This window comes from Ambystoma mexicanum, chromosome 6q (genome assembly GCF_040938575.1).
Source record: "Ambystoma mexicanum isolate Mex_15411 chromosome 6q, UKY_AmexF1_1, whole genome shotgun sequence".
Lineage (NCBI taxonomy): Eukaryota > Metazoa > Chordata > Amphibia > Caudata > Ambystomatidae > Ambystoma > Ambystoma mexicanum.
This window is the reverse complement of record NC_090937.1, coordinates 1,575,916,142-1,575,939,576: the sequence shown is the minus strand read 5'-3', so window position 1 is coordinate 1,575,939,576 and position 23,435 is coordinate 1,575,916,142. Positions and strand designations below refer to the sequence as shown.

The 23,435-nt window shown below is 43.5% G+C and overlaps 1 long non-coding RNA gene across 1 annotated transcript in view; it reads left to right on the top strand.

Moving 5' to 3' along the window:
• Nucleotides 1-6,196, top strand: part of LOC138515652 (uncharacterized) — a 216,313-nt gene extending 210,117 nt beyond the window's left edge. Inside the window, exon 3 of the long non-coding RNA XR_011282137.1 lies at nt 5,867-6,196. This is a non-coding gene — a long non-coding RNA (uncharacterized lncRNA). The remainder of the gene's footprint in view (nt 1-5,866) is intronic.
• Nucleotides 6,197-23,435: the final 17,239 nt, after the last annotated feature.

Genomic DNA, 23,435 nt, shown 5'->3' with positions numbered 1-23,435 from the left:
AACATGTATATACTGATTTACTGTTTCATGCCAAAGTAATTCGAATAAAATAAATGAAAGTCCATCGGTTGGATAAACTACTACAACCCTTCCTTAAACTAGTTTGTTGACATTTAAGAATATTATCCTTCTCCAACCATTAATTTATGAGCCTTAAAAGCAACTGTGCAACTATATTGGTGCTTGAGTTGATCATAGCTAATAGTCGGTAATTTGATGGAGATTCGAGCGAGCCCTTCTTGTAGATTGGGACTAGCATCCAACACTTTCAGCTCATAGGGACCAATCCGGATTCCACAATTTCCTTAAAGATGACAAACAGAATTTGTGACCAGATCTTTGGATTTTTCTTATATACTACATTTGGCAGACTGTCAGCCTCAATATAGTATCCTCAATGTCCTCCACAGAAAAGTGAAGGACCCTGTGTCCTGGATCTCCTGGTAATTACTTTCCAGATCAGGCACTTTGTGGATATAATACATGGTCAGAATGTATATTTTCCATATTTCCATATTTCATTAGAAATAGGGCTGATTTCACAGTTGCCCAATTTAAGATCATTATTTCCGTGGTAAATATGCCCAAGTGTACGCAAATCTGAATTCCTAAGCGCTGTACACATGGTTTGCCGTTGCACTGAAGTAATGGATCCCTTGTGTAGCCTAAACCAGTTCTTATGTCTCATCCTCAATTTTCTTCAGTGACCGTTGATCGTCAATATTTTTTGTGTGTTTGTAATAGCTACCAATAATTCTTGTTTCTTATGAGATATTACATAATCATAATCTTTATTTCCCTTTTTTTAATTCGTAAAAGATGTCAGGATCTCGGCCCTCGTCTCTTAGACATGCACATTTCGCCTTTTATGTTTGGTGGTTATTGTCCGCTAGCACAGGGAGACTGAGGAGTGACTGATTCATGATTCACTAAATTAGCAATGGCAGAAGACATAAAGTAAATGTATTTAGTACAAACATCGCTGCTTGAGTGCTAGTGAATGGAGTGAACAGGCCCTTCACCAATTCACATTGCGCAGGTGGGCTGAAGGAGGGCACATTGATTTAGAGGTGGTAGTGCACTTGATAACAATGGAGAGAAATCATTTTTGTTGAAAGATTGTCCTATCTTTGATACTAATGTGCCACTGATATAATGCTATCATCAGAGCATTATGCATGTACAGTGCTTATGCATGATTATTATAACCCAATGGGAGTTAACACTCATCGGGAGGATCAACATCTGAGTTGGCCTTTGCCGCTCTTCAAACCTGTAGCCTGCAGATCCCACGTGTCAAACGAAAGCTGAACCTGCTGAGCTATCTCGCCAGTCATGGAGAAATACGTATGTGTTCTGGCCTTCATTTCATATACAAGGGAAATGCGGAAGATCTGTGTGCTCTGTTATTTATTATGCATCATGTGAAAACATCCGCAACACGTTATAGCTGTACGCAAACCTTGTTTCATTTTGTTTTATGCAAGATGCAAACACGTGCAAATCCACTTTTTTACGTGTAACAATTGCAATTTTATATTGAATGAACCACCATGTGTGTTGCTGCAGTGCCTATTGTGTAAGCAGAAAAAACATCCAATGGAAAATGCCCAGTTTTTTTTGCACCTGCGCAGACTTTACATGAAATGACCAATGTATGGTTAACGATTTGTCTGTCCTAGCCTAGCAGCAACAGCAATCTGGAAAAACAGGCTGGGATTAGACATGGTCCACTCCCTGCCATTATGGCCCTTTATGGATTGGGATGGTAATTGTGGTGGCCTTTCCAGAGATTAGGCACAGTAGCTGAGGCAGTTTTTGGTGCCCGGAATGGGTGGGATGGTGGGGGTAATAAGGCACCAGGTGGAGGCTGGGGGCACAACTTGGTCACTAGGGTGGAACCAGGCGGGGTGGGGTACCGGCCTTTCCCCACCCTGGGTCTGCCATTTCGGACGACTGGCAAAACGAACCTAAACAGAGAGAGTACTACGTAACCTTTCTTCCACGAAAACGTGGAGGGCGTTTGTATTTTACCAGGTTCCAACCCTGAATTGGAAACAGAGCCAGCAGATGTAGCAACGGGGTGCCTAGTGAGCCGGTGAATGCTGATTTCTGTGAACCTAAGATGGCCGCTGTGTGTCTGCGTGCACTGACGGTGCACAAGAATAAGCCGCATGCCATTAGCTCTGAGGGAACATTGGTGACGAATGCACGCACAGACCTGTAAGGCAGAGCTCCGATGAATGCACTTTTATGTCACAGACTTTATAAAGTCAGGCTCCACACCTTGCCCCTGCGACATGGCATCTGGATGTTTCCAAGCAGTGCCCCTACTCTATTTGTGATCTCTCACTGTACATTACCAGATGTGCCCATCAGGAATGGCTTTATGAACTGGTTTAATGTACCTTTTGATAAAGGATTTATGAACCTGTTTAGGTACTTTTTGTTAGGATCTTGATGAACTTGGTTAAGGAATTTTTTTTATGGGCTTTATTAACTTGTTTAAAGTTCCTTTTGTTGGGGGATTTATGAATGTGGTTAACGTACCTTTTATTAAGGGCTTTATGATCTTTTTAAGGTACCTTTTGATTATTGATGTGTGAACTGGTTTAAGGACCTTTTTATTTTAAGGGCTTTAGGAACTTGTTTAAGGTACCTTTTATTAAGGACTTTATGAACTTGTTTAAAGTAATTTTATTAAGGGGTTTGTGAACTTATTTAAAGTACCTTTTGTTAAGGGCTTTATGAACTTGTTTAAGGTACCTTTTATTAAGGGCTTTAAGACCTTGTTTAAGGTAGCTTGTGTTACAGGCGTTATGGACTTTTGTAATATGCCTTTTGTTAGGGACATCTCCTTAAGTGTTACTGACAGTGAAAGAGCTTTATGAACTTGGTTAAGGTACTTTTTTTTAAAGAGAATTATGAACTTGGTTAAAGTACCTTTTATTAAAGACTTTATTCACTTTTTTAAGGTACCTTTTGATAAGGGAAATATGAACTGGTTCAAGGTACCTTTTGATAAGGGATGTATGAACTTGTTTAAGGTACCTTTTGATAAGGGATGTATGAACTTGTTTAAGGTACCTTTTATTAAGGACTTGATGAACTTGTTTAACCTAACTTTTGTTTAGAGCTTCATGAACTTGTTTAAGGTACCTTTTGATCATTGATATATGAACTGGTTTAAGGAACTTTTTATTTTAAGGGCTTTAGGAACTTGTTTAAGGTACCTTTTATTAGGGGCTTTATGAACGTGTTTAAAGTACCTTTTGTTAAGGGCTTAATTAACTTGTTTGAAGTACCTTTTGTAAAGTGCTTTATGAACTTGTTTGAGGTAGATTTTGTTAGGGGCTTTATGTACTTGTTCAAAGTACCTTTTCTTTAGGGCTTTTTGAACTTGTGTAAGGTGCCTTCTATTAAGGGCTATGTGAACTTGTTTAAAGTACCTTTTCTTTAGGGCTTTTTGAACTTGTGTAAGGTGCCTTCTATTAAGGGCTATGTGAACTTGTTTAAAGTACCTTTTCTTTAGGGCTTTTTGAACTTGTTTAAGGTACCTTTTACTAGGAGCTTTATGAACATGTTTAAAGTACCTTTTCTTAAGGGCTTTATGAACTTGTTTAAAGTACCTTTTCTTAAGGGCTTAATTAACTTGTTTGAAGTACCTTTTGTAAAGTGCTCTATGAACTTGTTTAAGGTAGCTGTTTTTACGGGCTTAATGTACTTGTTCAGGGCTTTTTGAACTTGTGTCCATGCAATCTAAGGTACATCGGAATGACGGCCCGTGAAGTAAAAAAGCGCATGATAGAACACAGATCATGCATCAGAACCAAGAAAAAAACAGCACCAATGGTCCCCCATTTCTTGGCAGAAGGCCACACAGCCGAATCCTTCAAATGGACCATTCTAGAAAAGATGAATCGGCCTAAGAGGGGAGGCAACCATCATGCCATGTTGTTCACACAAGAACAGAAGTGGATTTTCCGCCTGAACACATGCAATCGAGGCCTCAATGAAGCTATGCAGTGGCAAGAGCTTGCAGTGTTGCAGCACTAAACCACCTGTGGCTGCATATATATATATATATATATATATATATATATATATATATATATATATATATATATATATATATATATATTTTGTACACCAATTAAGGAACTCCTTGATGTTCACTTGATGTGCATTCAATTGACGCAGTGGCAGAAGTGTTGCAGCACCAAACCACCTGGCGCTGCATACACTTCACCAACTGTGGTACTCTTTGATGTTAAATTAATGTGCAGTCAATTGAGAACTCAACACATGTTATGTGTCTCCATATTCTTCTGCGCTATGAGCATCCTTTTCCTATTGAACTTTCAGGCCTTGGCGCATACCAACTGGAGTATATAACAGTTGGTGCACTGCCTGAGATATTGACATCTGTTTTTGCTAGATATGTTGCCTTTTGTGCCCGCCCGGGTGTCTTCGACCACACAGATAAATGCTTCGCCACTCTGGATCTCCCCAGTTGTGGACTCACAAGAAGGGGTGGTGATACACACCCCCTCCCCCACATCCTTGTGCCAGTGCGTTCTCGTTCCCTTTTCCTCCCCGTTCCCCCTTTCCCCGTCCCCCCCAGTCTCCCCTCCCCCCCTCCATTCCCGCACCCCCCGCCCTGCAACCCTGCTCTGAATGCTAGCACCAACCATGCAGGCCAGCTGTCTTACACTCGACCTCCTGACACTGGTGCAATTGACTCAGTCCATTGCCCAGATACGCCCGTTGAGGCCCCGCCGCTTGCATACACCCGTGGCAACACCGATTGCCATTGGATACTGTCAGCGGTAACGCGTGCACACACACCCCCAAGCCCGAGATCCCATTGGTTTGTGCCGGGTGTCCAGTCACGCCCCCTTCTGACACGCAACACATGGAAGCAACACTTTTTGTTTTTTGCTTCCTTCGCGTCTGGCCCCCGACGCATCACTCCACAGCCTCCATCTTTCTGACTAGTACACCTGTTAAGAGCCACTTTCCCTTCCAGCACCAGCAGAGCCCAGATACGCCTTCCGAAGCCCCACCGCTTGCACACATCCGTGGCAAAACCGATCGCCATTTGATGCAGCCAGTGGTGACGCGTGCAGACACACACCCTCAAGCCTGGAGATCTCATTTGTCCGCGCCGGGCATTCAGCCACGCCCCCTTCTGACGCGTCACACACGGAAGCAGCATATTTAGCTTTTCGCTTCCTTTGCGTTTGGCAGGCATCTGACGCATCACTCCACAGCCTACGCCGTTCTGACTAGTACACCCGGTAAGAGCCACATTCCCTTTCAGCACCAGCAGAGCCAGTCTACACTGCCTGCTAGGCGGTTTTCCATAACGAGCGTCTCTCCTTTCTTTGCAGTACGAGCACCGTGGCATCTCTCCGTGTTTCAGAAGTCTTTCCACGGCTTCTGCAGCGCGCGTTTTGCCCTACACCAGGTAGGAGCCCTTTGGACCACCGGCCAATCACACCCCCGCCCAATTCCATCACGTGCACATGCACTTGGCACTTCCATCCATTCATTTTTCCCTCTGGTTATCCATCCCTAAACATGGCATCCCCCATCCTGAGGAGCCTTCCTTCGCTCCCCCACTGAATCACCCCTTCCTCCACCACGTCCGCCACCCCGGTGTTGTTGGGCACAGGGTTTTAGTGGTTTTTTACCCGAGCCAATACTAAGTGGCCATGCTCCCTAATTTAATGAGCACATGTACCATGCAAAATAGCTATGTAGACATGATTGCAATTGTTCTGCAATAGTTTGCAATGCAGCTCTGCAATTAGAGGTTTCTCATGCCCTGTTTTGCATTGTTTCATTATTTTTCCTAATACAGGATTCTGTGTAGCCTGCTCAGGCTGTGCACGCTGCCCTACTAACGAGGACAGCGAGTGACTGCACCATAATATGAAGAAATTCAACGTCCTGAAGAAGATGGTTCTCAATTGTATATAACCATCAAAACCGGTCGACCTGACCTGTTGTGGCCCCTCCACAACATCGCATGATGTCTCCAAAACAAGGAGGGGATATTCTGATACTAAAGACCACAGCCCAGTATCCAATGGGTTCCTAGCACCTCGAGTGCGGACAAAGTGACTTTGTTTTTTTTTAACAAACTATTTTTGTGATTACTCTGATCACCCTTTTTTAGTGAACATTTTAAACCGTGACAACCACTCACATGAAAAGGATTTCGAGACATTTGGGTTAATAAAGGAAGCATATGAAAATCCCAATGCCCCCACACCATTCATGCCAGCCATAAGGCGCTTGAGTCATCACAAATGAGAGAGAATTTTTTCCCATCTCTAAGCAATCTATGACCTGATGGGTGGTTGCCATTTGGCAGAACATTTTCTGATCTAGCGTCCTTTTGGATTTTCGAAACTTGATTATTTATTGAGGGCAACCCCGCCCATTCGATACTTGTTTCCCCACATAACCGTCTTTTGTGTACCGCGATAGGACCACTGCCACCACCACCGTAATCATACAGATTGGGATGCACTGCAGGGAATTCATGGGAAGTCGTGCCACCATGGGCCTCATTACGACCCGTGCAATGACGGAATGAAGGGGGCCGGTACGGGACCGGACCCCTTCATTCCGACAGGGCTGATTTCAAGCTTCTCATCGCGGGACCCGGATCGCACGCCTGGTAAAACCAGGCGTGCTTTCCGGGTCCCACGAGGTGAAGAAGGAGTTAACAACGGGGCACTCATAATGTGCCCGTTGTTACCTCCATCCCCATTCCCATTGAGCCCTATGGGGGCTGAAATGGGAATGGGGAATGGTTCCTGCAAGCAGGAATGACCGGGTCCTCCAATGTTGGAATAACCCGGTTATTCCTCATTGCAGGAATCCGGTAAAGGAGCCCGGTTTTGTGGCAGCCATGGAGCTAGCAGCTCCATGGCTGCCACCAAACTCGTAATGAGGCCCCATGTCCACTACCCTAACCAGCAGGCCAGGCGGGTGGTCCCTGGTGCAACCGGACAGTGGGGAAATCAAGAACCAGCTCAGCACTGGTCTGGAAGAAATGGGACAACAAAGCGCCATCAATGCAAGGTAAGTATAATACACTACTCAAGTGGCCACAGGCATTGCTATCCACACACATCATTATACAGCAAGGACTATTACAAAATGTGGTTGTGCTGTTGACATAACTCTCCACCTACTTACACAAGACTATGCCTCAACACCTCGGAAAGCAGAATGCAGCGAAGACCTACAACAGATTTGGCCACGCTGAACACATAGTGAGTCGCTAGCACTGACACCACCCTACTCCTCTCAGCACCCATCCACATGGATTGCTACTCTACCGGAGCCTGGTCAGCCCAGCTAAGCCTTTTTTCGCTAAATGCAGACACTCATCCTAATTATACTGCATGGCCTCCAACATTCTGGACTTCGGTCCTCCACTGGCGTTTCCACTAACAGCGCATTGAAACTATAATAATGGCAAAATAGATCTGGGAGGATAGCTCAAGGGCAAGGCGCTCATTTTGAAAGCAAGATGACGCGGAGCAACACAGGTTCGAACGCCGGTCCGCCCTTAGAAATCCCTGGGTACTAAGCGCGTTATAAATAACCAATTACAATGGAGCTATACAATGACAAGTACAATACAAGGTTATGTGGCTGTGCGGTTAGGACCTGCTCCCAGCATAGCCACATCGAATGAAGCACGATAAGTGTATGTCATGCATGAAGGCAAGCTACGGTTTTCCCTGAGAACTAGAACAGGGCACAAGTCGAGAGATCCGCTGGTTGACAGCATGCCCCACTTTTTTCACAATCTCCACTGCATGTTTTCATGGAATTAAAATAATAAATAATGTACAGTGGTGTATCAAACCATGGCTGTGAGTCTAGACACCTATCCACAACACCACCTGAAGTCTTGTCACGGAGTTGTAAAATGTCCTACATAACAGAATGTCAATATGAGACGTGTTTTATTACAGACTCTTAGGCATAACAGGTGCAGCACACCGTTAATACTAAGCAATGTTTTGGGGAAAAACATTTCTCTTGGCAAATGTAATTACCCCTGTACTTTCTTAAATTGTAAAAACAAACTAAATTAAATTTTAATGTTTCACTTTAGGAGTTCACTTCCGGTGACAACACTTGTGCATATAGCTATCCGACCCACCACCCCTCTTTCTTTAGGACATGAGCCCTGCCTAGATGGAATGTCGGGTGGGACAGTGTTTATCAGGCAGTGTTTGGTAGAGTATGGTGGAGGGAGGCACCATTGGCGGGTACTGTGTCACATCATAAGGGGAACATTGAATTTGAATTCTACAAGCAGATGGGGTGCTGGAGAGCACCAACTGCCACGGGTGTTCTGCTAAGGAAGTGTACTGTCCAAATAGTGAGTGACTTTGTGCATTTTTGACTCTTCGGGCCGTCATGTTCATGGGGGGCAGGAGGGGCGTTCCAGGGAACCTCACTTCGTGGCTATGTCTTAAATCCCTCCACTGGGATTCCGACTCATCCGGCCTCTCATTTCCAGAGATAATATTTCCTCTCCCGTAAGGGGGGAGTCTTGGTGGGTTTAGGAGCCAACCTTTTGCACATGCTCAGTCTCCAATTTACAAACATGCTTAGAAAAGAAGGGCATCTATTTAGTGAGCCCTACTTTTTGGGTGCATTAAGTTAAACAGGACATCCGCAAAACTGCAATGAGGACCTATGTCTCACACACATACACACACACACACGCACCTATCTGTCTCTTCTGCCCCTGCTGTCCCTCCTCTCTTCCCTACATTCTATGCATGTACTGATTTATAGAGATCATACCTTGCTAGTAAGCTGATTAGGTCTGTACAGTAGGGGGTATGTACATGTGTGTGTCCCGTTAGTGTCCAGTCATCACTATGTGGCATAGTGCTCTTTAAAGAGCAGGCCTATCAGTTCCTGCTTAAGTGTGGGAGGGAGGGGTCTGACCGGATGTTAGAAGGCATGCTGTTCCAGAGTGTCAGAGCGTGGCAGGAGAATGCTTGGTTTCTGATCTTCTCCTTCATGGACGTCTAAGATTCCAATCTGGAGATGTCTGGGCTCCCCGTCCTCCCTTTCCTTTGATTTGGCATGTCTTCGGCATTCTTGTTCGGAAGCAGCCAATTGTTCATGTATAAACACTTTGTAGATATTCAATAATGTCAGTGCATAATACATTTGAGGCCTCTACTAAATAACTAATAAAACGATACTGAGTATTATAGCTGCAAGCAATACTCAATTCAATAGTATTAGTTTACCAACCTAACAGATTGAATTCTGTGACTCACATGCTACACACAGATTACGTAAAAAGTGTGTTAACCTTTTCAGCCCCAGCCCCGCCCCAAACCGGGACCAAACTGGTGGTAATATAATGATTCCCAGTGCCATTTATGATATGGGCATACGCTCTTAGGCTCAATGGCACCATCCTTTACACTGAATATGTACATCTTGAGGGTAGTCAAAGAGTTCAGCCATCTTTTCAGCTGGTATTGCCTTTGTTTTGGGTGTATGGACCCTAAAAGACAGATTATCAGAGCAAAACTCTGACGTATCAAGGAGAGACACCGAAGACATTCCATCTGCTTCTTCAGATACCGCCTCCATACCTACTTTGCTCAACTGGCCCATTGAATGTCATCAATGGAACTGTGCCCTCATAGCTATTAAATAGCAACATTCTGGAGTCTGAAATGTCCTGTATTAAGGGAAAACACTTTCCCTGACAGAGAATTCTGATGCCCTTCTACCGATTATAGAGGGAAGCACAGAGGTAGTGTCACATGCACCTTCCTCATTAAGGTATCATCATCGGTTTTAGGTGTTTCGGGTACCCCTACATTCCCAAACCCCGTCCTTCACGATTCATCAATCCTCAGGGTCCTTTGAACACAATGCTTGATATGGCGTGTCTTTACATAGTGTTCAACAGAGATGCTATCACCCACAGGCTTGGTTAACATTTGATCATTCTGTGACAGATAAATGAACAGGTGATATAACACGTGCATGGCATGATACTGCACAGAGCTGTGCAACAGGCACGCCACTCCACTGCACTTACATCTGATTATGTTTCAATTGGTCAAATATGGCACCCTCATTCAAAATATATAGAGAGGAATGGCCACATTAAGCTGGCACACTGTGCTATATTTGCTTGCCAATATATGTGTACAGCCTTCGGAATGGAAAGTCATGCCTGTAAGAGCCAAACACATAGAGGCTAGTCGACAAAGTCTTCTACTTATTTATGGCCACTAGCCCAAAGTATCTAACTTAAAGGGATGGTCTAGTAAAAAATTTTATTTAAAAAATAGATAGGCCACATAAAAAAAAATACTAGCATCCTCCGTTTTAAAACTAACTATGTAAAATTTTGAGATATTCAAGCTCAAAATTCGAAAAAGCAAGCACAGGGGCGCAGCCCCAAATGGGAAAGCAAATTTAGGCAGACAACGCAGCATTTAGCATTTCCCATTTGGGGCTCTCGGGCTCCCCACGGGGAGCCCGAGAGCCCCAAGTGGGAAATCAGCTGCAGGTAGAAACACTACGCGGCATGTAAACATAACCGCGTGTGTTTCTGCCTGCTGTGGCTTTCACTTTGGGTCTCCGTTGCTCCCCTTGGAGCACCGGAGACCCAAAGTGATAGCCACAGCAGGCAGAAACACACGCGGTTGTGTTGGAAAATGCTGTGGTTTTTCTTTCCAAGTTTCTCAGGCTCCTCCGGCTCGGAGGAGCCTGAGAAACTTGGAAAGAAAAAGCACAGCTTTTTCCAACACAATAATGTTGTATTTATGTTTGCGGTCGCCTCAAAAGCGACCGCAAACATAAATACAACGTTTTTAAAGCTGCAGTTTTATTTCTAAGTTTTCCGGGCTCCTCCTGTACAAAAAATAAATAGCACTTACCGAGATTCAGTTGCAGCTTTCCTGCTCTGGTCTCCGGTCCGCGTCCTCCGAGTCCCGGCACTAATGAAGGGAAAGCCACCCAGCGGTAGACTTTGTTTACTACAGCTGGCTGGCTTTTCTTCATTAGTGCCGCAAAAGCAAAAGCCAGCACAGGAGGGCCTCCATTTCAGAAAATGGCTGCGCCCCTGTGCTTGCTTTTTCGAATTTTGAGCTTGAATAGCTCAAAATTTTACATAGGAAGTTTTAAAACGGAGGATGCTAGTATTTTTTTTTTATGTGGCCTATCTATTTTTTAAATACAAATTTTTACTAGACCATCCCTTTAATGGTGTTGGAGTGCAGATCATCTGTGAATCACTAGAACAAATAATCAAGAATTACTACCCTGCATGTTCCTCCCTCAACCAAAAGTACACTATAAAATGCCTAGTCTAATGTTGGGACCCTTCTGTTTAAATGTGCTACACTGGTCTTGGGATGGGTTTGCACTGTAAGCAATCACCTAAAAACACTAATCAAACCCCATAATATATACGAATACAAATCAAATGGACATTATTAAATGCAAGCTTGCTGCTATCAAATAGAAGCTGTGGTGCTTCAACAACCTCCAAATCTGTCCAATCGATTGGCAATATATGGGTGTGTGAGACCTATTTGAATTAAAGACACCCAGGGCCTGATTTACAAAGGCATTTTTGAACGGGAAACTCCCTTTGTAAAAAATGTTGTAAATTAGGCCCGCTCTGTCTCCTGATTCCCGAAGCAAAGAAAGACAGCCCATAATGACTGGCTCTTCCGATAAGCATGCCATGCTTTTGAATACTTTACCCCCTGCTGTCTGCTGGCTCCTTCCCTGTTTCAGTTCTGTAAAGCTTTCAAGCTGTTTCCCACATATCTCGCATGTTTTTTCTTGATCTTCATCATTCTTGCCTGAAATCTTTTTTACACTTGGTTAATTCTGTTGCACCCCATTGCCCACGGGTTAGGTTTGTGCATTATAAAATAAATATATAAATAGTTAACTGTGTTTTTGAAATGTAAGCTAGTGCATGGCACCTTTTTCACTGTCAGTAAAACTTAAGGAGATGTCCCTAACAAAAGGCACATTAAAAAAGTTCATAAAGCCTGTAACGAAGCTTACCTTAAACAAGTTCATAAATCCCTTAATAGAAGGCACCTTACACAAGTTCAAAAAGCCCTAAAGAAAAGGTACTTTAAACAAGTTCACATAGCCCTTAATAGAAGGCACCTTACACAAGTTCAAAAAGCCCTAAAGAAAAGGTACTTTGAACAAGTACATAAAGCCCCTAACAAAAGCTACCTTAAACAAGTTCATAAAGCACTTTACAAAAGGTATTTCAAACAAGTTAATTAAGCCCTTAACAAAAGGTACTTTAAACAAGTTCATAAAGCCCTTAACAAAAGGTACTTTAAACACGTTCATAAAGCCCCTAATAAAAGGCACCTTAAACAAGTTCATAAAGCCCTTAACAAAAGGTACTTTAAACACGTTCATAAAGCCCCTAATAAAAGGCACCTTAAACAAGTTCATAAAGCCCTTAACAAAAGGTACTTTAAACACGATCATAAAGCCCCTAATAAAAGGTACCTTAAACAAGTTCATGAAGCCCTTATTAAAAGGTACTTTAAACACGTTCATAAAGCCCCTAATAAAAGGTACCTTAAACAAGTTCAAAATGCCCTAAAGAAAAGGTACTTTAAACAAGTTCACATAGCCCTTAATAGAAGGCACCTTACACAAGTTCAAAAAGCCCTAAAGAAAAGGTACTTTGAACAAGTACATAAAGCCCCTAACAAAAGCTACCTTAAACAAGTTCATGAAGCACTTTACAAAAGGTACTTCAAACAAGTTAATTAAGCCCTTAACAAAAGGTACTTTAAACAAGTTCATAAAGCCCTTAACAAAAGGTACTTTAAACACGTTCATAAAGCCCCTAATAAAAGGCACCTTAAACAAGTTCATAAAGCCCTTAACAAAAGGTACTTTAAACATGTTCATAAAGCCCTAATAAAAGGTACCTTAAACAAGTTCAAAAAGCCCTAAAGAAAAGGTACTTTAAACATGTTCACATAGCCCTTAATAGAAGGCACCTTACACAAGTTCAAAAAGCCCTAAAGAAAAGGTACTTTGAACAAGTACATAAAGCCCCTAACAAAAGCTACCTTAAACAAGTTCATAAAGCACTTTACAAAAGGTACTTCAAACAAGTTAATTAAGCCCTTAACAAAAGGTACTTTAAACAAGTTCATAAAGCCCTTAACAAAAGGTACTTTAAACACGTTCATAAAGCCCCTAATAAAAGGTACCTTAAACAAGTTCAAAAAGCCCTAAAGAAAAGGTACTTTAAACAAGTTCACATAGCCCTTAATAGAAGGCACCTTACACAAGTTCAAAAAGCCCTAAAGAAAAGGTACTTTGAACAAGTACATAAAGCCCCTAACAAAAGCTACCTTAAACAAGTTCATAAAGCACTTTGCAAAAGGTACTTCAAACAAGTTAATTAAGCCCTTAACAAAAGGTACTTTAAACAAGTTCATAAAGCCCTTAACAAAAGGTACTTTAAACATGTTCATAAAGCTCCTAATAAAAGGTACCTTAAACAAGTTCATAAAGCCCTTAACAAAAGGTACTTTAAACACGTTCATAAAGCCCCCAATAAAAGGTACCTTAAACAAGTTCAAAAAGCCCTAAAGAAAAGGTACTTAAAACAAGTTCAAATAGCCCTTAATAGAAGGCACCTTACACAAGTTCAAAAAGCCCTAAAGAAAAGGTACTTTGAACAAATACATAAAGCCCCTAACAAAAGCTACCTTAAACAAGTTCATAAAGCACTTTACAAAAGGTACTTAAAACAAGTTAATTAAGCCCTTAACCAAAGGTACCTTAAACAAGTTCATAAAGCCCTTAACAAAAGGTACTTTAAACACGTTCATAAAGCTCCTAATAAAAGGTACCTTAAACAAGTTCATAAAGCCCTTAACAAAAGGTACTTTAAACACGTTCATAAAGCCCCCAATAAAAGGTACCTTAAACAAGTTCAAAAAGCCCTAAAGAAAAGGTACTTAAAACAAGTTCAAATAGCACTTAATAAAAGGCACCTTACAGAAGTTCAAAAAGCCCTAAAGAAAAGGTACCTTAAACAAGTTCACATAGCCCTTAATAGAAGGCACCTTACACAAGTTCAAAAAGCCCTAAAGAAAAGGTACTTTGAACAAGTACATAAAGCCCCTAACAAAAGCTACCTTAAACTAGTTCATAAAGCACTTTACAAAAGGTACTTCAAACAAGTTAATTAAGCCCTTACCAAAAGGTACTTTAAACAAGTACATAAAGCCCTTAGCAAAGGGTACTTTAAACACGTTCACAAAGCCCCTAATAAAAGGTAGCTTAAACAAGTTCATAAAGCCCTTAACAGAAGGTACTTTAAACACGTTCATAAAGCCCCTAATAAAAGGTACCTTAAACAAGTTCAAAAAGCCCTAAAGAAAAGATACTTTAAACAAGGTCACATAGCCCTTAATAGAAGGCACCTTACACAAGTTCAAAAAGCGCTAAAGAAAAGGTACTTTAAACAAGTTCACATAGCCCTTAATAGAAGGCACCTTACACAAGTTCAAAAAGCCCTATAGAAAAGGTTCTTTGAACAAGTACATAAAGCCCCTGACAAAAGCTACCTTAAACAAGTTCATAAAGCACTTTACAAAAGGTACTTCAAACAAGTTAATTAAGCCCTTAACAAAAGGTACTTTAAACAAGTTTGTAAAGCCCTTAACAATAGGTACTTTAAACACGTTCATAAAGCCCCTAATAAAAGCTACCTTAAACAAGTTCATAAAGCCCTTAACAAAAGGTACTTTAAAAACGTTCATAAAGCCCCTAATAAAAGGTACCTTAAACAAGTTCAAAAAGCCCTAAAGAAAAGGTACTTTAAACAAGTTCACATAGCCCTTAATAGAAGGCACTTTACACAAGTTCAAAAAGCCCTAAAGAAAAGGTACTTTAAACAAGTTCACATAGCCCTTAATAGAAGGCACCTTACACAAGTTCAAAAAGCCCTAAAGAAAACGTACTTTGAACAAGTACATAAAGTCCCTAACAAAAGCTACCCTAAACAAGTTCATAAAGCACTTTACAAAAGGTACTTCAAACAAGTTAATTAAGCCCTTAACAAAAGCTACTTTAAACAAGTTCATAAAGCCCTTAACAAAAGGTACTTTAAACACGTTCATAAAGCCCCTAATAAAAGGTACCTTAAACAAGTTCAAAAAGCCCTAAAGAAAAGGTACTTTAAACAAGTTCACATAGTCCTTAATAGAAGGCACCTTCAGTTGGTGAAGTGTATGCAGCGCCAGGTGGTTTGGTGCTGCAACACTTCTGCCACTGAGTCAATTGAATGCACATCAAGTGAACATCAAGGAGTTCCTTAATTGGTGTACAAAATATATATATATATGTACATATATATATATATATATATATATATATATATATATATATATATATATATATATATATGCAGCCAGAGGTGGTTTAGTGCTGCAACACTGCAAGCTCTTCACTGCATAGCTTCATTGAGGCCTCGATTGCATGTGTTCAGGCGGAAAATCCACTTCTGTTCTTGTGTGAACAACATGGTATGATGGTTGCCTCCCCTCTTAGGCCGATTCATCTTTTCTAGAATGGTCCATTTGAAGGATTCGGCTGTGTGGCCTTCTGCCAAGAAATGGGGGACCATTGGTGCTGTTATTTTCTTGGTTCTGATGCATGATCTGTGTTCTATCATGCGCTTTTTTACTTCACGGGCCGTCATTCCGATGTACCTTAGATTGCATGGACATGTAATCATGTACACTACCCCTCTAGTGTTACAGTTGGTGAAGATTTTTTTAACCCATGGATTCGTCCAACCAATGTCGATGGTAGTGCTGCAAGCAGTTTGAGTACACATGGAACACTGTCCACATGGACTGTGTCGCATGGGATGAGCTTGGTTCCATAGAACATTCTGCGTGACTCGTGCTCTGGTGGCTTCTGGGCGTATTGTATTAACAAGAGTGTCTCTCAAATTGCGTCTTCTTTTGAGCGCAAACCGCGGGGGTGCAATGTTTGATGTCCCTGTGTTCAAAATCGGCCATATGGATTTGATCCCTTTCTTCAATTTGTTGAATGCTGGTGAATAGCTGAACACTGCTGTTATTATTGTGTCTTCTGTTGGCTTTTGATGTTGTTCAAGGGTGCATGAGCGAGGTATGTGTTTGGCCCTCTTGTAGGTATCATGTATGATTTTCTTCGGATAACCACGTTGTGCCATTTGGTTTTTTAGAGTTTTAGCCTGATTGATGTACTCGTCCATTCTGCTGCAGAGGCGTCTGTAACGCAAAAATTGGCCAAATGGTAGGTCATCTTTCAAGGATTGAGGATGGTAGCTGGAATACATTAAAAGGGCATTTTTGTCAGTATCTTTCCGGTATACTTTAGAGATGAGTCCTCCTTCTGAGGCTGCAATAGATAGATCCAAAAAATGGGTGTGTATCTTTCTCCATCGTAAACCGAAGATGAATATTCTGTCTGTTAAGCCAATCATGGAATGCCTTGATCTCTTCTTCCGTGCCCCTGAAGATGACGGAAATGTCATCAATGTAGCGACACCAGGTTAGCAGTTTGGTTTGAAACGGATTGGTAGCTGGATAGATTTGCTGAATTTCAAAAGAATTGACGTATAAGTTTGCCAAACTGGGTGCGAAAGTCGCACCCATGGCAGTACCTGAGGTTTGTTGGAAAAATCAATCATTAAACAGGAAAAAATTCTTTGTTAATGCTATCTCGGCCAGGGAGAGGATGAAATTTGATGGTACTCCATGGACATCAAACAATGCACCCCCGCAGTTTGTGATCAAAAGAAGACGCAATTTGAGAGACACTCTTGTTAATACAATACGCCCAGAAGCCACCACAGCACGAGTCACGCAGAATGTTCTATGGAACCAAGTTCATCCCATGGGACACAGTCCATGTGGACAGTGTTCCATGTGTACTCAAACTGCTCGCAGCACTACCATCGACATTGGTTGGACAAATCCATGGGTTCAAAAAATCTTCACCAACTGTAACAGTAGAGGGGTAGTGTACATGATTACATGTCCATGCAATCTAAGGTACATCGGAATGAGGGCCCGTGAAGTAAAAAAGCACAGGATAGAACACAGATCATGCATCAGAACCAAGAAAATAACAGCACCAATGGTCCCCCATTTCTTGTCAGAAGGCCACACAGCCGAGTCCTTCAAATGGACCATTCTAGAAAAAATTAATCGGCCTAAGAGAGGAGGCAACTATCATGCCATGTTGTTCACACAAGAACAGAAGTGGATTTTCTGCCTGAACACATGCAATCAAGGCCTCAATTAAGCTGTGCAGTGGCAAGAGCTTGCAGTGTTGCAGCACTAAACCACCTGGGGCTGCATATATATATATATACTTATATAAATATTTTGTACACCAATTAAGGAACTCCTTGATGTTCACTTGATGTGCATTCAATTGACGCAGTGGCAGAAGCGTTGCAGCCCCAAACCACCTGGCGCTGCATACACTTCACCAACTGTGGTATATTTGATGTTAAATTAATGTGCAGTCAATTGAAAACGCAACACATGTTATGTGTCTCCATATTCTTCTGCGCTATGAGCATCCTTTTCCTATTGAACTTTCAGGCCTTGGCCCATACCAACTGGAGTATATAACAGCTGGTGCACTGCCTGATATATTGACATCTGTTTTTGCTAGATATGTTGCCTTTTGTGTCTGCCCGGGTGTCTTCGCCCACACAGATAAATGCTCCGCCACTCTGGATCCCCCCAGTTGTGGACTCACAAGTAGGGGGGTGATACACACCCCCTCCCCCACATCCTTGTGCCAGTGCGTTCTGCCCCTTCCCCCCTTGCCCCCTCCCCCCACCCCTCCCCCTCCCCTCGCCCTCAATTCCCGCGCCCCCCGCCCCGCGACCCTGCTCTGACTGCTAGCACCAACCATGCAGGCCAGCTGTCTTACACTTGACCTCCTGACACTGGTACGCCCATTGAGGCCGCGCCACTTGCATACACCCGTGGCAACACCGATTGCCATTGGATACTGTCAGCGGTAACGCGTGCACACACACCCCTAAGCCCGCAGATCCCATTGGTTCGTGCCGGGTGTCCAGTCACGGCCCCTTCTGACGCGCCACACACGGAAGAAACACTTTTTGTTTTTGCTTCCTTCGCGTCTGGCCCCCGACGCATCAGTCCACAGCCTCCGTCGTTCTGACTAGTACACCTGTTAAGAGACACTTTCCCTTCCAGCACCAGCAGAGCCCAGATACGCCTTCCAAGGCCCCGCTGCTTGCACACATCTGATGTGCATTCAATTGACGCAGTGGCAGAAGCGTTGCAGCCCCAAACCACCTGGCGCTGCATACACTTCACCAACTGTGGTATATTTGATGTTAAATTAATGTGCAGTCAATTGAAAACGCAACACATGTTATGTGTCTCCATATTCTTCTGCGCTATGAGCATTCTTTTCCTATTGAACTTTCAGGCCTTGGCCCATACCAACTGGAGTATATAACAGCTGGTGCACTGCCTGATATATTGACATCTGTTTTTGCTAGATATGTTGCCTTTTGTGTCCGCCCGGGTGTCTTCGCCCACACAGATAAATGCTCCGCCACTCTGGATCCCCCCAGTTGTGGACTCACAAGTAGGGGTGGTGATACACACCCCCTCCCCCACATGCTTGTGCCAGTGCGTTCTCCTTCCCCTCCACCCCTCTCCTCCCCCTCCATTCCCGCGCCCCCCGCCCTGCGACCCTGCTCTGACTGCTAGCACCAGCCATGCAGGCCAGCTGTCTTACACTCGACCTCCTGACACTGGTACACCCATTGAGGCCCCGCCACTTGCATACACCCGTGGCAAAACCGATCGCCATTTGATGCAGCCAGCGGTGACGCGTGCACACACACCCTCAAGCCGGGAGGTCTCATCGGTCTGCGCCGGGCGTTCAGCCACGCCCCCTTCTGATGCGTCACACACGGAAGCAGCATATTTAGCTTTTCGCTTCCTTCGCATTCGGCATCTGACGCATCACTCCACAGCCTACGCCGTTCTGACTAGTACACCCGGTAAGAGCCACATTCCCTCAGCACCAGCAGAGCCAGTCTACACTGCCTGCAGGTGGTTTTCCTTAACAAGCGTCTCTCCTTTCTTTGCAGTACGAGCACCGCGGCATCTCTCCGTGTTTCAGAAGTCTTTCCACGGCTTCTGCAGCGCAAATTTTTTGCCCTACACCAGGTAGGAGCCCTTTGGCCCACCGGCCAATCACACCCCCCGCCCAATTCCATCACATGCACTTGGCACTTCCATCCATTACTTTTTCCCTCTGGTTATCTGTCCCTACACAGGGCACCCCCCATCCTGAGGAGCCTTCCTTCGCTCCCCCACTGAATCACCCCTTCCTCCACCACGTCCCCCACCCCGGTGTTGTTGGGCACAGGGTTCTAGTGGTTTTTTACCCGAGCCAATACTAAGTGGCCATGCTCCCTAATTTAATGAGCACATGTACCTTGCAAAATAGCTATGTAGACATGATTGCAATTGTTCTGCAATAGTTTGCAATGCAACACTGCAATTAGAGGTTTCTCATGCCCTCTTTTGCAATGTTTCATTATGTTTCCTAATACAGGATTCTGTGTAGCCTGCTCAGGCTGTGCACGCTGCCCTACTAACGAGTACAGCGAGTGACTGCTCCATCATATGAATAAATTCAACGTCCTGAAGAAGATGGTTCTCAATTTTATATAACCATCGAAACCGGTCGACCTGACCTGTTGTGGCCCCTCCACAACATTGCATGATATCTCCAAAACAAGGAGGGGATATTCAGACACTAAAGACCACAACCCAGTATCCAATGGGTTCCAGTGCGGACTAAGTGACTTTGTTTTTTCTTAACAAACTATTTTTGTGATTACTCTGATCACCCTTTTTTTAGTGAAAGTTTTTAACCGTGACAACCACCCACATGAAAAGGATTTCAAGACATTTGGGTTAATAAAGGAAGCATAGGAAAATCCCAATGCCCCTACACCATTCATGTCAGCCATAAAGCGCCTCAGTCATCACAAATGAGAGAGAATTTTTTCCCTCTCTAAGCAATCTATGACCTGATGGGTGGTTGCCATTTGGCAGAACATTTTCCGATCTAGCATCCTTTTTGGATTTTCGAAACTTGATTATTTATTGAGGGCAACCCCGCCCATTCGATACTTGTTTCCCCACATAACCGTCTCTTGTGTACCACTATACCCCTACGGTTAGGCATGAAAATCATATTTCTTTCTGCTTAAAGAGGCCCCAATTTGCCATGCTGTTTTTTCCGGTGGTTCTATCGCACCACTGTGTTTCTACCATTATTCTTTCGATTTGACCATTTTCCGTGCATGTCTGGTTCAGCCATTCATCAACTTTGTGATGTAGCATATATTAGTGCTGTGATTCAGCTAGTGGTGCTTGAGGGGTAGCAGGGTTATGGTAGGTGTATGACAGTGTGTGTGATCCAGGACCCCTGCGAAACAGCGGGCACCGTCAGGTGTTTGGAGGTCAGTGATGCCACGAACGCAGCCGGCACTGCCTGGGGAGAATGTTCATGTCTCCTGGATTTTAAGTTTTAGGGGTTATCAAGATAGTGTGGTAAATAGCTAGGTTTTGAGGGCTTTTATGAAGGAGAGGTAGCTTTCGGTGCGGCGGATGTGCATAGGAAGAGTGTTCCAGATTGCGGGTGCTAGGATGGAGAAATTCATGCCACCAACTCTGGTGGAGTGGGGTGGAAGAATAGCCAGCAGGAGGGCCGAGCCTGATCAGAGGTTTATGGGGGGCTGGAAGTGGATAATTATGTTCTGTAGGAACTTGGGTCCTGTATTATGGAGGGCTCAGTCTGTGATGCACATGGTTTTGAAACCCTGTCTCTTATGCATAGGTGCATCTCCAAGTCTGCCCTACCTTACCTTTCTCAGAAAATCTCCATGGTCCATTCCTCCACTCCTACTAGAACACCATACGCTCACTGTCATGTCCAGCCTCTATTCTAACGCACAAAAGTAGGAGGGTTGAGTTTCACATCCATAGCAGCTAAACAATAAACTTGCTTCCACTGGCATTGAGGGCCGAAGAGTCATACTGGGTCTTCCGAAAAGCTCTCAAAACAAGGCTAATGGGGGAGCCTATACTAAGCTTTCCCAGATCAATATTGTCTGCATGTAACTGCCAATTGATCTGCATGTGACTGTAGCCGGTAATCGTCTGCATGTAACAGGTTTCTGTAACAGCGCCTTGATGCCTTTGGGTTTCTGCCGAGTAGCCATTAGGGTGGAGAAATGTCAGTTGCGAGGGGAGGACTGCTGAGAGAGAGGAAAAGGTTGGGGTGTGGAAAGGTGGGTGGGGGCTGGGTGTGGTATGTCCTTGGCCCGCATGGCCGGGCAGGCAGAGAAAGTAGAGTCACCAGGAATAGACTATTGCACTGCACTTTGGCAACAGTAGTGGCCAACCCTTAGAGTTGACTTCGGCACATCAATGGAGACTCTCAAAATCAACTTTGGCACTACAGGGATAACACCCAGGATTCAACCATTTCAGCGAGAGAGGAAAGGCCTGGATTCAACGTTCTGATTATAATTTGTACCAAACAAACGTGGCTTCCCGTGGTCGCGTAATGTTAGTCATTATGGCTGTGCCACTGCCCTTTTCGGGACAAGCTGTACGCTCAGTGCTCATTGGAAAACGCAAAACACACAATATTCACCCCATTTCTGCAACGTAAATAGTCCCCTCTATTAGCATACCATCTTTCTGTTGTGCAACGCATATCTGATTAATAAGCCACCCATTAAGTTCAGTGACACATCTGTACAATGTTAATATAACATTTTTCGGTTAATACATATTTTTCATAGAAAATGTATTGTGTTTGTGGTTTGGAAACTATATTTGTACCTCAAAAGGACATCAATAATATATCAAATATGACCCAAAAAAATGTGATTTTCCCAAAATGTTCAAGAACTCTGATTGAAGTATTTATCCAGTACGACCACACATCGTGGAAAAAAGTGTCCCAGGGCTGGGATCTGTGCGAACAATTGAACTGTGAATACCCTTTGAAGCTGAGCAGCCCATGAAGCATCTATTTGCCAACTGTTTTGATCGAAAGCTTTTCATTTCAAGAGCCTTTGGGGACCTGTCGTTTTTGGTTCCCCGCAGTTTGTTTTTTAGTTGGTCGACTAATTGCAAGAGAATCTGTTCGGAGTATAAACATTTCCATTGCAATGATGTCTCTAGTTGGGGGCGGGGTGACAGGAAAGAAGGAGGCAGATGTGAACAGATGTGGTATTCCGCAATCAGGGTATCTAGATAATTGTGTCCATCTTTGTCTCATAGTTTACAGTTTGTACTATAGCGGTTCGATTCAGAGTCTTCCGAGCCTTCAAGAACCATGCACTGTCTAGTAAACTCACTATGTGATTTTACCGACCACAATTACAGAATGGTACATTTCATTGCGGCCAAACACCATTTTATTTTTTAACTTGCAGGGTTTCTATCCTTTTAACACCACCCCAACCCCATGCCGACCCATCTTAACCCCTTACCCCACTTCCCTTTATATATTTATTTCATATTTTCTGTGTTTTCCGGTGTTATTGTCCGCTCTGTTATGTACCACTCTGTAATGTTTGCAATGCAGTGACTGGATACACACTGCCATCTATTGTGTCTATTGTGAGCCGCTTGTATAAACATTTTCCCAGGTGGTCACCAAAATGCCATGGATGGAACTTATTGACTGAAGCTTTACCAGTGGGAAAATCTTTGGGCGGCTTCTATTCCATCATTTGTAAGTCAGTCTGTCTGCGCCCTCACAGAAGCAGGCCAAACGTGTGCAAATCAATATTGCTCCTGCTACCAATGCAAGCAATCTACCCCAAGCTGCAACTCTACTTACCCTCTGCAAGGGAACACAAGTGGCCCCGCGGTATGTTTCTGAATTGTTGGGCCTCGGCTGTGAGGTGCAGCTTACCGGTCCCACTTAGAAGGACTTGTCAGTGGTTATGATTAATTGGCATCACACGATGTTTGGCCTCGAGGATGAGTAGAAGACGCGTGGTTTACGACATCCTTTATTGGAAACACACGAGACTTCGCAATGTTTACAGACATTGGCCCTCATTACGATACTGGCGCTAAACCATGGCGCTATTAGCACCATGGTTGGTGCCGGTATCGTAACGAGTCCGCCAATGTTCAATGGGGAATTACCACCACATTCCAAGGTTGGCGGGGCGGTAATTCCCCATTGAACATTGGCCCTTCCGCATTCCCATTTTTACCCCATAGGGCTCAATGGGACTGGGGAAG